Below are 18,107 nucleotides of genomic sequence, written 5' to 3'. Positions count from 1 at the left end.
AAATCCTGACTACCCATCTCTTGAACAAAAATTTGTTGTGAAAAAAATCCTACTCCCTACAAAAAGTGCTTGTACCTACCCTCTGGCACCGATGATGTAGCCAAGTAGAAGAAATAGCCAAAATTTGTAACCTCACTCTTAGAGATGACCTCTAGGCCTCAAATATAGGTCAAGTCACCCCCATCAAGGGGGGAAGTGCCAAAGTAGCACATGAGCCAAAGTTGCTCACAGCACATAGGGGAATGTAGAAAGTAAAAAGTCAAATAACATTTTGTAACCGACATCCAACCACCTTGAGTAGCCCAAAGATTTGGCACCAAGGGGGGGTGTTGAGAAATATGGTGCCATGGAGCACAAGAAAAGTATGGAGTGAGTGTAAGAAGGCACATCACCAAGTGAGAATTATCCCACATGCAAGATAAAATCTAAGTTGTACCCTCCTTATATAAGAGGACTGTGAGATCCCACTGCCCCCTCTGCGCACCGGATTCTTGGTTGCTAGCAGCGGAAGTAACTTCCTCTTGCGCGGGGCAAGGTTTCCCACTCGGGACCTCACCCTCGAATGTCCGGACACAAGACTAATCTTATGGTCATTCCGAAACCGAAACCGGGAAAATTTCCCTTGCCCAGAAAACGGGGATGATTCCACATTTTTGATTTCCTTAATGAGTTTTGTAACGGGGCCAAGAGACTAAACTAACCTTCACTTGATTAAACCAAATCGAAGGAAAACATTTATAGACTTAACTTGAAGAAATCAACGCTTTTTCCTAACTGAATCAGGCACAGCCGTTGACCTATTCATTTGAGAAGTCTTCAGGCTTTTATTTAACTACTCAAGTTCTAAGCGTATTCCTATTATTCAATTTTTATTATTAAAACTCTACTGATTCCAGCCTTGGCCCATGGGTTAGCCATCGCCCAACCACTGGAATTGTAGAACCAGAAATTTACTCACCCACCCATAATTGAAATGCCTTTCTTAACTTTTGCTTTCGAATATAGATACGCACACACTCCTCTTTAAACTTTAACTTATAAAACAATCCATTGACAAACAGTTATTGATTACAGATGTCATAACTCAAAATTTCCATCCAATCCTTGATTCTAAAAAAAACAATATCACTATGGACTCTCCGTTGAGACCAGTTGGTCAGCAAACGAGATCGAGTAACAAATTACAATAATCATTGGTCTATCATACAATATCTTCTACAACATATGCATGGGTGTCAAAGGCACCGCGAGCCCGTGCATCGCCTGGTCAGAACCCTCCACGATCCTCCTTAGGTGTCCTGGCACTTCACTCAGGGACGGCTTTGTCGGCCCTCGTCTGTCGTACCGGAAGCCCACCATTTAATTGTACTGAGGCTGGTCAAGACCTAGGCAGGCTTTGCTAAGGCTGGTCAAGACCTAGGCAGGCTTTGCCGCGTGAGCTATCCTTTTGAACACTCCGCCAGCTGTTGCAACCGAACTTCCCATAGAAAAACACATATACGAAATGCTCCCTCCAACATTCTAGCGTAAGATAGCCCTTTAAGAAAACACATATACGAAATGCTCCCTCCAGCATTCTAGCGTAAGATAGTCCTTTAAGAAAACAAGGTTTCTATGCAAGTTTTCAGTTTGATTTTCTTTTGAATACAATGAGTATATCTTAAATCAATATCCCTAACTTCATAATCGTAATACTGAATTTCAAAAGAGAATTCCTCGAATTCTGTAACCTCGATCCTCAGATCAATTCGTAGGGTTTTATCTTAGTTTCAGATTTGGGGAGAGATTTGAGTGTATTTTCCTGAACTGGTCACATCTTCTTTTCTCAAAACCGATGAAAGAGTTTGGTCTTGGTCATAGTTTGATTCTGGGTTTGAGTCTGATAAGGTTCTTCCTGAACTATTTTTCTCAAAAAGGGGGTGATATTTCAGTTACTATTTTACTGAATTTCATTCATTGAATATTCACTTTACTGATTTCTAATTTAATCACGAATTCCGATGAGGAATAAATTAATCATTTATCTGAAATTCCGACTTCGATAGATTTTCAAAATTTTCTCTTTACAATCCGAGTGAATATAACACGAAAGAAATTTCTCTCTCAGAGTATTTACTTATTTATTTATCATATATTCATAGAAATTAAACATAGAATTAAAGAGAATCTAATTTGATATAAACATTCTTTATGCATCTATTTATGCATAAAATCCAACTTCAATGGAAATAACACTTTTATATAAAAGAAAAATCCTTTTATGTATCTATTTATGCATAAAATCAATTTAATAGAAATAACTCTTCTAGAATAAAAAATAATTTTCATTATGCATCTTTCCATGCATAGAAATTGAATTCAATGAAAATAACACTTTTATAATAAAAACAAATTCTATTATGCATCTTTCCATGCATAGAAATTGAATTCAATGAAAATAACACTTTTATAATAAAAACCAAATTCCCAGTATGCATCTTTCCATGCATAGAAATTAAATTCAATGAAAATAACACTTTTATAATAAAAAATTTCTATTATGCATCTTTCCATGCACAAAAATTGAATTCAATGAAAATAACACTTTTATAATTAAAAAAATCCAAATATGCATCTTTCCATGCATAGAAATTAAATTCAATAAAAATAGCACTTTTATAATAAAAAAAATTCTATTATTCATCTTTTCATGCATAGAAATTAAATCTAATGAAAATAACACTTTTATAATAAAATAAATTTCTATTATGCATCTTTTCAAGCATAGAAATTGAATTTAATAAAAATAATGCTTTTATAATAAAAAATTTCTATTATGCATCTTTCCATGCATAGAAATTGAATTAAATGAAAATAACAATGTTATAAAATAAAACTTTTTTGAATATGCATCTTTCTATGCATAGAAAGTAAATCTAATGAAAATAACGCTTTTATAAAAAAAAATCTATTATGCATCTTTCCATGCATAAAAATTAAATTCAATAAAACTAACAATTTTATAATAAAACAAAATTCCCAATATGCATCTTTCCATGCATAGAAATTAAACTCAATGAAAATAACACTTTTTTAATAAAAAATTCTATTATGCATCTTTCCATGCATAGAAATTAATTCTAATGAAAATAACACTTTTATAATAAATTCTATTATGCATCTTTCCATGCATAGAAATTGAATTCAATGAAAATTATGCTTTTATAATAAAACAATATCTATTATGCATTTTCCATGCATAGAAATTGAATTCAATGAAAGTAACACTTTTATAATAAAAAAATTTCCAATATGCATCTTTCTATGCATAGAAAATAAATCTAATGAAAATAACGCTTTTATAAATAAAAAAAATATTCTATTATGCATCTTTTCATGCATAGAAATTGAATGCAATGAAAATAACGCTTTTATAATAAAAAAAATTATATTATGCATCTTTCTATGCATAGAATTTAATTTCAATAATTAATATCAATGATATCCATGCATATTCATAGATGAATATGTACATGGAGTAGATAAAAATATTTCTTTTAGAATGCACAAACGGTGGGAATTACTCTTTTAGAATAACATAAAGGTAAATTTTATTTTCCACAAAATTTAAGAAACTTTTGCCATAACCTCCTTTGTATGGCTGACCATTTCGCAAATTTTACATTCTAATATCAATTTGAATTTAATCCCAAATTGAAGTAAAGCACTCTAATCTACTCAATTTTCTCTTTCAAGTGAGTAAACAAATAAGAAAAGTTTAATTTATTTTATTGGTTACACATATTAGGATAAAGAAGGGCTGAATTCTTAAGGAAGAGAAGGGGGTAGCCTTTTCATCAGATTCACTAAAAAGGAAAGAAATCAGAAAACCATAGATTGGAAATTAAAAAGTAAAATTTTTAGCTTACATGGCATTTTGTGAGCTTTCCTTTGGCTTGAGGGATTGAGGGTTCTACTCTTGTTTGGATCAAGAGTGGCCACCAATTCTTTTGGAGAGGATTTAGTCAAAAACAATTGAATTATCAAGTGAATTCAATGTATTTGGCTCTAGGGAGGAGTAGAGAAACAGTGCATAAACACTATTAAGCTTTTACAAAGGGGGAGGCTTCTATTTATAGGAAAAAGTGAGCCTCAAACCAAGCAAATTGATTCTAGAATTTTCAAGATCAGTTTGGTCAATTTTTGACCATTTTTGGGTCAGTTCAGCTTACTTTTTGGAACTAGACTTGAATTAGGAGAGGAGAGATGAAATATCTCAATTTATTGATTTAAAATGGAAAGCAATGATGATAAAAAAGGCACCTCCTTCATGAGGGGGAATCCCCACTTTGAGGTGTCAAAAGTCAAATTTTTAACTATTTCCTTTGGTCCTTAGTCCACTCTTCATCTTATGTGAGTATTTACTCTTTTTTTTTGGGGGGGGGGTTCTATATTTCTTCAATTTATCTCCTCCCTACATTTGGGTTAATTTGATTGGTCCCTGAGAACCTTAATCCAAAATTTTCAAAAAATCTGGACCCTTAGGCTAAGGTCTTTTGAGCATATTATAATTCATTTCTAATGCATCTAAGGAAATTCTTTTTAAACTTCAATTTTGGGGGAATTAATTTTAATAAGAAAGGATATTTTTCCATCCAAAGATATCTAAAAATTGAGTTATCTCTCTCTAAAATATTTTCTCTCTCTAGGCCAAAACAAGTAGAAACAAGATCTTTTATTATTCTGAAAAGGGGATTGATTACAGGGGAAGAAATTGGACATCTTGAGGGGCTAGGGAGGAATCTTACATTCTTTCCCACTTGAAAAATGCGAGATGTTCTCATCTCCCAAACTAGGAGTAATCTCGCATCAGTTCAGCTTCTTTCTCCTAGGTGTCATCTTCAAAAGGATAGAACTTCCATTTTACTAATAATTCTCTTAGAATTCTATTCCTGAGAATTTTTTCTTGAACATCAAGGATTTCTTCAAGTTGGAGTTCCATCAGCCCTTGGGTTGAAGAAGTTTACAGTTCATCATTATAAGCACATGATTTGGGCTTGGTACATACTTTTTAAGAAGGCTGACGTGAAATACATTATGTACTTTGAGATGAGGAGGCAGAAGAAGCTCATAGGCTAAGTCACCTACTTTCTTTGTAATCAGATATGGCCCATAGTATCTGGGGGATAACTTCTTATACTTCCCAAGAGATAGAGAACTTCTTTTGGGGCGTACTTGAATGAAGACCATATCTGCTTCTTCAAAGTTTCTGACTGACCTCTTCTTATTTGCATACTCCTTCTATCAATCCTGGGCAGCTCTTAAATCTTTTCAGATTGACTACATCTGCTGCTCCATGTCGTCAAGCATCTGTCTAGACATCTCGACCCTAATCAATGGGTCGGACCAAGTAAATGGTATTAGGCAGTCTTGTCCATAGAGAGCTTTGAAAGGGCTCATCCCGATGCCTCGGTGATAAGAGGCATTGTAGGCGAACTCCACTAGGTGTAGATAGCTTAGTCAGTTCTTGGGTTCCCTGCCCCACAGCATGACCGAAGTATATCTTCATTACTTGGTTCACCCTTTCAATTTGACCATAGGTCTCGTGGTGTTAAGCTTTGCTGAGATCCAAGAAAGTTCCTATTGTTTCAAAAAATGCAATCTAAAATCTTGACGTGAGCTTGGGATCTCGATCACTTACTATTCTCCTGGGTAGGCCATGCAATCTAAATATTTCCTTGAGGAACACTCTGGTCACATCCATTGCAATGTAGGTTTCTTTTACTGGAATCAGATGGGAAACTTTGGTTAGTCTATCAACTACCACGAAGATGGAGTTGTAACCTGATTGCATCGAAGGTAGTCCAGTAATAAAATCCATACTGATACATTCCCACTTCATCTGGGGGATGTCTAATGGATGTAACTTCCCAGGCATTTTTACTCTCTGTGCTTTGACTTTCTGACAATTCAAGCATTGACGTACATGATTAAGTACATTTTAGTCCAGGGCAAAAGAAGCTTTTCTTTATAGACATGCAGGTCTTGATGAAACCTGGATGTCCTGCAAGGCTATCATCATGGGCTTCATTCAAAATTTGACCTTTAGTTCCCTCATCATTGGGAATGCATAGCTTGCTATTATAATACATAATTCCATCATCCAGACTGTACCCTTGAACTCGGTTCAACTCTTATGGAGTTCTGCTTTCCTGCATAAGTAGGGTAGTAATAGGGTCAAAGAATCTATCCTACATGATCTTCTCTCTTGCTTAATTAATCAATGGATTTGACACCACTGTGATTGCAAACAAGGAGGCTTTTTTGGTGAGGGCATATGCTACCACATTTTCTTTGCTTGGGCGGTACTTACTTGATTTCAAAATCAAATTCCTGCAGGGTCTGCATCTACCTTCTTTGGCGCATGTTGAGATCCTTCTGAGTGAAGATCCACTTTAAGCTCTGATGATTTGTCATCAAAGTGAATCTTTGACCTAGTAGGTAATGTCTCCACAACTTCAGTGCATAGACTATTGAAAGTAGCTCCAAGTGGTGGACAACATAATTTCTCTCATGCGTTCTGAGTTTTCGGGATTCATAGGCCACTGCATGACCTTCCTGCATGAGTGCACCTCCCAGGGCAAAACCACTGGCATCAGTTATTACTACCTCAAAGGGTAGAGAGAAATCTGGCAATGTCAGAATGGGATTGGTTACCAAGATGGGATTGGTTACCAAGGTGGTCTTCACCTTATCAAAAGCGCTCTGACACCTGGCAGACCATAGAAATGGGGTATTCTTCTTGAGAAGATTAGTCAGGGGAAGCTACGAGAGCATACTTAGGTATAACAATTCTATACCAACCAGTTAATCCCAAGAATCCTCTGACTTCTTTCACTGTCTTTGGTTCAGGTCAATCTATGACTGCTTGGACTTTTGCGAAATCTGGAGAAATTCTGTCTTTGGATACCAGAAAGCCCAAGTATTAAACATGGTCGGTAGAGAAAGTGCATTTGCTCTTTTTTGCAAAGAGTTGGTGCTTCCTTAGAATCTCAAGAACTTTTTGGACGTGAGCTTCATGAAAATCATCCAAGTATTCTCTGAGAATGTGCATTAGGCGATTGAATGTAGATGGGGCATTTGTCAATCCAAACGACATGACTATAAATTCATAGTACCCATATCGAGTATTGATGGCTGTCTTCGGGATATCTTGCTCATTAATCCTGATCTGGTAATACCCTGATTTGAGATCTATCTTTGTGAAGATCTGGGCTCCACTTAGCCTGTCAAGAAGCTCATCAATTCTAGGGATAGGATACTTATTCTTTGGTTGAGACCTCTGTAGTCCACACAGAGTCTTAGAGTTCCATCTTTCTTTTTTTGAAAGAGAACTGGCTCTCCCCAAGGTGAAACACTGGGTCTTACAAACCCTTGTTCTAACAGCTACCTAAGCTGTTCCTTGAGTTCAATGGCTTTAGAGACTGACATTTGGTACGTGCATTGGGCTACTGGTGGCTGAGCTCCAGGAGTTAGTTCTATCACATGATCTACTTCTCGAATCGGAGGCATCTCTGCTAGCTCTGGTAGGAATAAATCGTCATACTCACTTAACCATTCTGGTCCTTTAGCCTTTAACTTTGTGTCTACCGGATTCATTTTGACAACTTAAATGGACTGCCTTTTTCTAATTTCTTTCAATAACTTAGAAGCTTTTACTAATTTTGTAGACATGGGGATCCTGAAATACTAGTTCCTTGAACTTTGTTGCCATGAAGGTCATGGAAGGAAATGGTTCCATTGGCAGTGAATGTCAGCTTGATTTTTGTGCAGCCAATCCATTCCAAGGATCCCGTCAAAAACTCCCAAAGGTAGGGCTCTGAATTGATAGTCAGTTATATTCCCATCTAGATTAAACTGAATACGATCTGTCTCATGGTGAGTGAAAAGGATCTTCCCATTAGCCAATTCAACTTGCATAGGTTTCCGTGATTTCTATTCTAAGACTAGCTTATGCAAGCATCCAGGGGAAATAAATGAATGAGTTCTGCCTGAATCAATCAAAAGTTTGAATGACTTACCCTTATACTCAGCCGGAGTATGGATGACAAAGAATTGACGATTTGGCCCTTGGTTTTCAATTGCGGCATAAATTTGGTCTCTTTCCTCTTCCACTACTTCTGTTATTGTTACTGCTCTAGCTACTACAGCAGATTGGGTCAGAATTCTGTCTCTTTGGTTACCCCAGTTCTAGGAGGGAGTTCTAAGATTACTCTGTACAGAGGCAGATGGATGAGCTGGATTCCTCTTAGGATTGCCCTAATTTTGACGAGACGGACCCTGATTTGACTAATAGGAAGGGGCTGGTCTCTGCATTCTAGGTCCTTGACTTCCTTGTCCTCTTGACATACACCCAAAACATCTGTTCTTTCTTCTAAGCTCATCCCTCTCTGAGTCCTTGAAAAAGGTGGGGCTCCTGCTGAGAAAGTGTTTTGAGGGAAGGGTCTTCCTTCACTTCTGAATCTACTAGCATCTTGATTCTGATTTGGGCCTTGGGGGAGGAAGTTTGAAGCACTTCCCCAGGTTTGGAACCTTTTAAAGTTTGAGGGTGCAGGCTTTGGCGGGACCTTGACAACAAATGCCTTGGCAAAGTCCTTTGCCAATCTGATAGCTTCTGCCATTGAGACTGGCTTGGCATTTTTCACTAAAGTGTCTAATGGCTCATTCAGTCCTCGAATGAATCTGGCCATCTTCATCCAAAAGTGGCCAGCTGCTCTTCATCCAAAAGTGGAGAATATTTGAGGAAAAGGGCAAATGCCTGATGGTATTCTTCAATTCATTTTTGTTTCTAGGAAGCCTGGGGGACAAAACCTTATCCTGAGGTAAGCTTTAAGATCTGACCAGATCTGGGTATTTCGATCGAGATGGTTTGTCTCGCAATGGTTCCTCCATGCGACCCTGGCCGTTTCTATAATTTTTAATCTGGCAAGAGCCATCTTGCTCCTCTCATTGTAACTGGTTACATCAAAGTACTCTTCCATTGCCTCAATCCATTTTTCCACTGTTTCTTCTAACTGTTCCCCTTCACCCTTAAATGGACCAGGTTGGGATCGGTGTAGGGCTTTACGAACGTCTGAATCTAACTCTTCATCGGTAAGAGGATCCAGCTGCCTAGCACGGGCCGCGTGCCTCATGATTATAACAAAAGGAGATTTTTGTCAACTTAACTTCGTCATCATATTTATGACTATTTAAATTTTTTTTTTTGGAGATTTATCTCTTAAACAATTAAATGTTCCATCATAATTCTTGAAAACAAGATTCACTCTAATAATTTTGTTAACCAATATTCGTAACCATGAAAACAATTTGGAATCTTTTGCAAAACATCATTTATTATCAAAAGTTTTTGATATATACATAGAGCGTCTCGGCTCCAAAAGTCACTACCTCAATCGTGTACGCATAAAAAGGCGTTACTGCAATGGAGACATGCTATGATATACACGATCCATCATTGATAAAGGTGCTGTAATTCTACTTCTAGGAATAAAGCGACTTAGAAGTCTAAAAATTTGGCAAGAATTTCTAAAATTTCGGAGCGAATGATTAAAGAGTTGGACATAATGAACAACTCCTAGCCTTATCAAGATCATGGCTAGTGAGATATTCTGCCTGAGTCTTTGAAGCTGATTGGTATTGACGTTAATACATCGCCCTCCAGAGAACCACATGTACTGACGTCGCTCTACTGGATCACGGAAGTATAGATCCTCAAAGTGACGAGCGAGCCTCACTCTGCTTTCTCTGGTTGTAGCAGAGATGATGAGATGTTTTAAGGCAAAGGCGATCATATCCTGACTTCGGGAAAGTCCAGGAATGTTAGACAGATTTGGGGTATCCATCTAAAAATCCAATTCAATTTATGAGTTTTGAATTTATGAATTCATTTCAAACATAATCTTAGCAAGTAAAAACATTATTTCCCAGATTTTCTTTAAAATTTTAGGCAATTTTTGCTGTTGTTTCATAAGTTTACAGCAGCGCTCTGATGCGAGCTGTGACATCCCACTGCCCCCTCCGCGCACTAGATTCCCTGTAAGATCCCGGTCTCCACCACGCAACGGATTCGGGGTACTAGCACAGCGGAAGTAGCACATCGTGCACGGGGCAGGGGTCTCACACTCGGGGCCTCACCCACGGATATCTGGACAAGAGACTAATCCGTCGGTTTATCCAAAACTGAAACCGGAAAAACTTCCTTTATCCAAAAAGCACGGGCGATTCCACCAGGATAACTCCTTACTCTAACGTAGTCAAGATCATTACTGATCAAACTGATCCGACCGCACCTCTAACGGTACTTGGTCAGATCAAGGAAGAAACTTGCACTTGGATCATTGGGATCAACGCTTTTTTCCCCATCAAGAGGCACAGCCGTTGATTCCTATCCATAGAACAATTACTATCCGGGATTTACTTCATCTATCGTAATAATAGAATTTAAATCTCGATTTACAGATCCATCAGTCCAGCCTAACCCCATCCAGTCCCATGGGTTAGCCAACCGCCCACCCAGTCCCATGGGTTAGCCAACCGCCCGCCCGCCCAACCACTGAAGTGATGGGATCCAATTAAGAATTTGGTTAGGTTTTGTCCCGGGTACCAAGGAAAAGAGTTCCAAGGCCCCCTAGCCAGAAGTTCATGCAAACATAAAACTAGTTACACCACTTACACACCCAATATGAAATTGCCTTTTTCTTAGCATTAGCAGCTAACTTTAAAACAATCCTTTAATGAAACCATTATGTCACTGATGACAATCCTCAGTCTCTGGTTGAATCCTTATTTCGAGTCATTCATTCATCGGTATACTTATGGCATCATTGGCAACCAGAACGCTCACCACCTGTTCGCTCAGGGGCCTTTTCCATAGTTCCTAGCTCATAGCCGCCAATATATTCATATAATAGAATGGAATCTCTGTGGAAGATCAGCAAGATCGACCCACAGATCCATATAAAAGAGCCATGGACTCATCCTTTGAGGACCAGCAAGGTCAATCAACCAGTTCCATGCCCGGTTTCAGAAAACAACTCTTACTCCTTGTTCCAATATCTTCCACGACGCACGTGTGGGTATCTTCGTCAACCCAGAGCCCGAGCACCGTATGGTCAGCACCCTCTAGGATCCTTCGCAGAGGTAACCTAGCGCTTCACTCATAGGCCGCTTCCTTGGTCCCTCATCCACCGTACCAGAAGCTCACCATTTAAATCGAACCGAGGCTGGTCAAGACCTCGGTCGACCTTGCTACGCGAGACGTCCTCCATTGACTCTCCGTCAGCAGTTGTAACTTTAACAGTTAGGTCTCCTTGACCTTAATCTACAAGACGGTCAAAATGCTTCCCCAGCATTCTTGACATAAAACATTCATTTACAAACAGTCACAAAATACAATTTTTAAATCGAACTCTCGTCTTTCCACGTTATCCCTCCTTAGTCCACATTACTTATTCCACATTCCATTCAATGTGTACTCATTCTCATTCATTTCCTCATATCGACAACACATTAATTCATATACACATTCACATTCACATCCATACATCCACATCTACATGCATACATCCATTTTCACATCCTCATTTATACATCCACATCCCATATCCACATTCATACATACACATCCATATCCACATCCATATATCTGCATCCACATCCACATCCACATTCATACATCCACATCCACATTTCCATTCACATCTATACATCCACATCTACATCCACATACATACATCCACATCCATACATCCACATACATATATCCACATACATACGTACATCCACATCCGTATCTACATCCATACATCCACATCCACATCCACATTCACATCCATATATCCACATCTACATGCATACATCCATTATCACGTCCCCATTCATATATCCACATCCACATACATACATCCACATCTCTATCTACATCCATACATCCACATCCACATCCGCATTCACATTCACATCCATATATCCACATCTACATGCATACATCCATTATCACGTCCTCATTCATATATCCACATCCACATACATACATACATCCACATCCACATTCCCATTCACATCTATACATTCATATCTACATCCACATACATACATACATCCACACTCCCACTCATATATCTCCATATGCCTTCACATCTAATCTTTTACATCACATCCATTCTTGCCCTATCACGACCCATATACATATTATCCTATCACATACACATCTTATCACATCTTAATTCACCTTATCACCTGCTAACTTATTTCATAAGCATCTTATCACCTCTTATTATCACATCTTATACACCTCTTATCACATCCTATCACATCTCATATCTATTTATAGAATACAAGAGAATTCTTATATTTGATATAAGATTTCTTTACACATTTATTTATGCATAAATTCCATTTAAGGAGATTTTAATTATCTTTATTAGCTTTCAATTTGGCTCTAATACCAACTGTAAGATCCCGGTCTCCACCGCGCAACAGATCACGGTACTAGCAGCGGAAGTAGCACATCGTGCACGGGGCAGGGGTCTCACACTCGGGGCCTCACCCACGGATATCCGGACAAGAGACTAATCCGTCGGTTTATCCAAAACCGAAACCGGAAAAACTTCCTTTGTCCGAAAAGCACGGGTGATTCCACCAGGATAACTCCTTACTCTAACGTAGTCAAGATCATTACTGATAAAACTGATCTGACTGCACCTTTAACGGTACTTGGTCAGATCAAGGAAGAAACTTGCACTTGGATCATTGGGATCAACGCTTTTTTCCCCATCAAGAGGCACAGCCGTTGATTCCTATCCATAGAACAATTACTATCCGAGATTTACTTCATCTATCGTAATAATAGAATTTAAATCTCGATTTACGAATCCATCAGTCCAGCCTAACCCCATCCAGTCCCATGGGTTAGCCAACCGCCCGCCCAACCACTGAAGTGATGGGATCCAATTAAGAATTTGGTTAGGTTTTGTCCCGAGTAGTACCAAGGAAAAGAGTTCCAAGGCCCCCTAGCCGGAAGTTCATGCAAACATAAAACTAGTCACACCACTTACACACCCAATATGAAATTGCCTTTTTCTTAGCATCAGCAGCTAACTTTAAAACAATCCTTTAATGAAACCATTATGTCACTGATGACAATCCTCAGTCTCTGGTTGAATCCTTATTTCGAGTCATTCATTCATCGGTATACTTATGGCATCATTGGCAACCAGAACGCTCACCACCTGTTCGCTCAGGGGCCTTTTCCAAAGTTCCTAGCTCATAGCCGCCAATATATTCATATAATAGAATGGAATCTCTGTGGAAGATCAGCAAGATCGACCCACAGATCCATATAAAAGAGCCATGGACTCATCCGTTGAGGACCAGCAAGGTCAATCAACCAAATCCATGCCCGGTTTCAGAAAACAACTCTTACTCCTTGTTCCAATATCTTCCACAATGCATGTGTGGGTATCTTCGGCAACCCAGAGCTCGAGCACCGTATGGTCAGCACCCTCTAGGATCCTTCACAGAGGTGACCTAGCGCTTCACTCATAGGCCGCTTCCTTGGTCCCTCATCCACCGTACTACCGGAAGCTCACTATTTAAATCAAACCGAGGCTGGTCAAGACCTCGGTCGACCTTGCTACGCGAGACGTCCTCCATTGACTCTCCGTCAGCAGTTGCAACTTTAACAGTTAGGTCTCCTTGACCTTAATCTACAAGATGGTCAAAATGCTTCCCCAACATTCTTGACATAAAACATTCATTTACAAACAGTCACAAAATACAATTTTTAAATCGAACTCTCATCTTTCCACGTTATCCCTCCTTAGTCCACATTACTTATACCACATTCCATTCAATGTGTACTCATTCTCATTCATTTCCTCATATCGACAACACATTAATTCATATACACATTCACATTCACATCCATACATCCACATCTACATGCATACATCCATTTTCACATCCTCATTTATACATCCACATCCCATATCCACATTCATACATACACATCCATATCCACATCCATACATCCGCATCCACATCCACATCCACATTCATACATCCACATCCACATTTCCATTCACATCTATACATCCACATCTACATCCACATACATACATACATCCACATCCGTATCTACATCCATACATCCACATCCACATCCACATCCACATTCACATTCACATCCATATATCCACATCTACATGCATACATCCATTATCACGTCCTCATTCATATATCCACATTCACATACATACATACATCCACATCCACATTTCCATTCACATCTATACATTCACATCTACATCCACATACATACATACATCCACACTCCCATTCATATATCTCCATATGCCTTCACATCTAATCTTTTACATCACATCCATTTTTGCCCTATCACGACCCATATACATATTATCCTATCACATACACATCTTATCACATCTTAGTTCACCTTATCACCTGCTAACTTATTTCATAAGCATCTTATCACCTCTTATCACATCTTATACACCTCTTATCACATCCTATCACATCTCATATCTATTTATAGAATACAAGAGAATTCTTATATTTGATATAAGATTTCTTTACTCATTTATTTGTGCATAAATTCCATTTAAGGAGATTAATACTTTCGAAGTAAAAATCAATCTTTTATGCATCTTCCTATGCATAAATTCATTTTAAATGAAAATGACACTTTTGAATTAAAATTCAATCTTTTATGCATCTTCCTATGCATAAATTCAATTTAGATGAGAATGACACTTTTGAATCAATCTTTTATGCATCTTCCTAAGCATAAATTCAATTTGGTAGGAATTACACTTTTAGAATAAAAGAATTTCTCTTATGCATCTAAGTTATGCATAAAATCCATTTATGATGAAAATCACACTTTTAGTATAAAAAGAATATCTTTTATGCATACTTCTATGCATGAAATCCGAATATGATAAAAGTAACACTTTTATAATAAAATAATCAACTCTTATGCATACTTCTATGCATGAAATTCAATTGTGATAAAAGGCTTGCCCCCATTGGCCATGGCGGCCAATGGCCAAGCATTTTTGGTGATCATAAAAATACAATGGGAGTCTACCTATACTTTTAGTGGTTTAATAATCTCATTACACTAAAATCAATTGGTTCCATGCTAGTAATGCTATGGGTGGCTTAATAATCTCATTACACTAAAATCAATTGGTTCCATGCTAGTAATGCTATGGGTGGCTTCTGTTTGCTTTTCATGGTTTCTTGTAGTTCTATTGCATTTTCAGCATTGACACACCCTTTTTGGACACATGTTTACATGTTTGTGACTGTATATGCACATGCAAAACTTTCAGTGTTTGAATCTGACATTTCTTTTGGACTTTTTCTACTTCAAGGCTAAGCAAATGAGGGAGGTTGTAACAATCTTGACAGTCAAATACTCTTTAGATGCTCACCCTAAGTCACGTGTGTTTAATTGTAATTCTCAGAGGATGTTGCATTTTTGTCAAATGCTCACCCTAAGTCCACCAATGTCCATTCTACTTAGCAATGGCCATGGCCAATGATGTTTGGAATGAGCCCACGTCGATGTGGATTGCTTCCCAACATCATTGGCCATGGCTAATGGACAAGACATGGCCACAAATCCAATCAACAAAAATTCAAAACCAGGTGAATACAAAGGGATTGAAGGCATGTCGATGATACAAAACCTGGCGTCCTTCCTTTAAAAAAAAACGAAGGAAAGCATGGCGTGCCTGGTGGACCTTGCAAGCTTGAGGACAATAACAGACCTCCTTATAGGAAATCGGCCTCCTTGCAGGCAAACCTCCCAAAAACATTTTTCTTAAAAAAGTTTCCAATAATAAGTTTGGGTTGGTAATTTGCCTTGTAGTAAGCTAGACCAATTTTCCAACAATACAATTTCTAATAATAAGTTAGGGTTGCTAATTTGCTTTATAATAATTTAGAGCTAATATTATTTAAAATTGACTATTAATTAATGAGACAAGGAGCTTCATTATAATAAAACGGTAGCATTATATTAAAATGGTAGTGCTCACTATTATTATTATATTATACATATTAAAATGGTAGCTGATGTGACCAAGATCTTGGCTATTATATTTTATATTTTATATTTAAATGTCAATATGATATTATTTGAAAAAAAAATGGCATGCCCCATGCCTCATTACTATTCTAGCTTAATTAAGATGTCAATTTGATATGATTTAATAAAGATAACATTACTTATTGTTGATATCAAACTAATATTAAGATGTCAATTTGATATTATTATTTTTAATGCGTTTCGATTTTTGGCTTTGTGTTCTGAATATCATTACAAAACAACTTATATTTGGGATGTCTGTGAATGAGCGTAAATGAAATATTAATTATTGCACTTTGTGGGACATTAAAAGCACATCTACTGAGTGAAAGTTGATTTTTTTGCTAGGATTTCATTGGCTTGGCAATATTTTAAAAAATTCAAATATTTGATACGTTCGTCATTTGATGAGAGCTTAAATGAAATATTTTAATGTTGCACTTTAAATCATGTAGTGATTATTGTACCTCTTGAGAATTATTATCTTCAGTGTCGACCGAGTTCGTTTTATTGATAAAAAATAAAATGAGAAGTGGACTAAGGACCAAAGAAAATAGTTAAAAATTTGATTTTTGACACCTCAGAGTGGGGATTCTCCCTCATGAAGGAGGCGCCTTTTTTCTCATCATTGCTTTCCATTTTAAATCAATAAAATGAGATATTTCATCTCTCCTCTCTCCTAATTCAAGTCTAGTTCCAAAAAGTAAGCTGAACTGAACCAAAAATGGTCAAAAATTGACCAAACTGATATTGAAAATTCTAGAATCAGTTTGCTTGGTTTGAGGTTCACTTTTTCCTATAAATAGAAGCCTCCCCCTTTGTAAAAGCTTAATAGTGTTTATGCACTGTTACTCTACTCCTCCCCAGAGCCAAATACATTGAATTCACTTGATAATTCAATTGTTTTTGACTAAATCCTCTCCAAAAGAATTGGTGGCCACTCTTGATCCAAACAAGAGTAGAACCCTCAATCCCTCAAGCCAAAGGAAAGCTCACAAAACTCCATGTAAGCTAAAAATTTTACTTTTTAATTTCTAATCTATGGTTTTCTGATCCAGATCAGTAGTATTGTCTTTCTGATTAGAGGAATAATGAGGGCAATCCAACAATGAGTATGGATAGGTTCTGTGATGGGCATTTGCTAATAATGCAGATTAGGGCTAAGTCCTGATCTTGATACTGAATAGGAGGTATATGGTGGCCTGATTAAGTTGGGTTTGTGTAGTTATGGTCATGGTGGCCTAATTAAGTTGGGTTTGTGTAGTTATGGTCATGGTGGCCTGATTAAGTTGGGTTTGTGTAGTTATGGGGGCAAGGCCAGATCAATAGTATTGTCTTTCTGATTAGAGGAAGAATGAGGGCAATCCAATGATGAGTATGGACAGGTTCTGTGATGGGCATTTGCTAATAATGCAGATAAGGGCTAAGTCCTGATCTTGATACTGAATAGGAGGTATATGGTGGCCTGATTAAGTTGGGTTTGTGTAGTTATGGTCATGATCAATGATGGGGGGTGGAGGCCATGACCAATGACCAATAATGTTGGACCTATTGCAAGATTTTTTTGGCAGCCACCATGACCAATGACTAATGATGTTGGGAAGTATCCCGCGTCGATGCGGGCTTCTTCCCAACATAAGAATACTATACTTACAACCAAGGGACATGGACATGGACATAAGAATACTCCTATAAAGAGCTTAAACCCTACATGTAACTTGATGCTCCAAGTGCAAGAGCAGAACAACCATGGCACGTATGTTTTGCACAATGATATTGGGAAGCATCCCACGTCAACGCATGCTGCTGCTTCCCAACACCATGAACAACATCTACAATGCACTTATTTTGTTGAATCCCAACACCATGAAGCACTAAACTCTTTGGAAAGGATGCAATTGTATCCCTAAGCTTTGTCTTTATCTTTGTCTTTGGTCTTCAGAATCTC

The sequence above is a fragment of the Cibotium barometz genome, chromosome 7, assembly GCF_041138505.1.
Source record: "Cibotium barometz isolate CiBa-2024 chromosome 7, ASM4113850v1, whole genome shotgun sequence".
Lineage (NCBI taxonomy): Eukaryota > Viridiplantae > Streptophyta > Polypodiopsida > Cyatheales > Cibotiaceae > Cibotium > Cibotium barometz.
Note: the sequence above shows the minus strand (reverse complement) of the source record.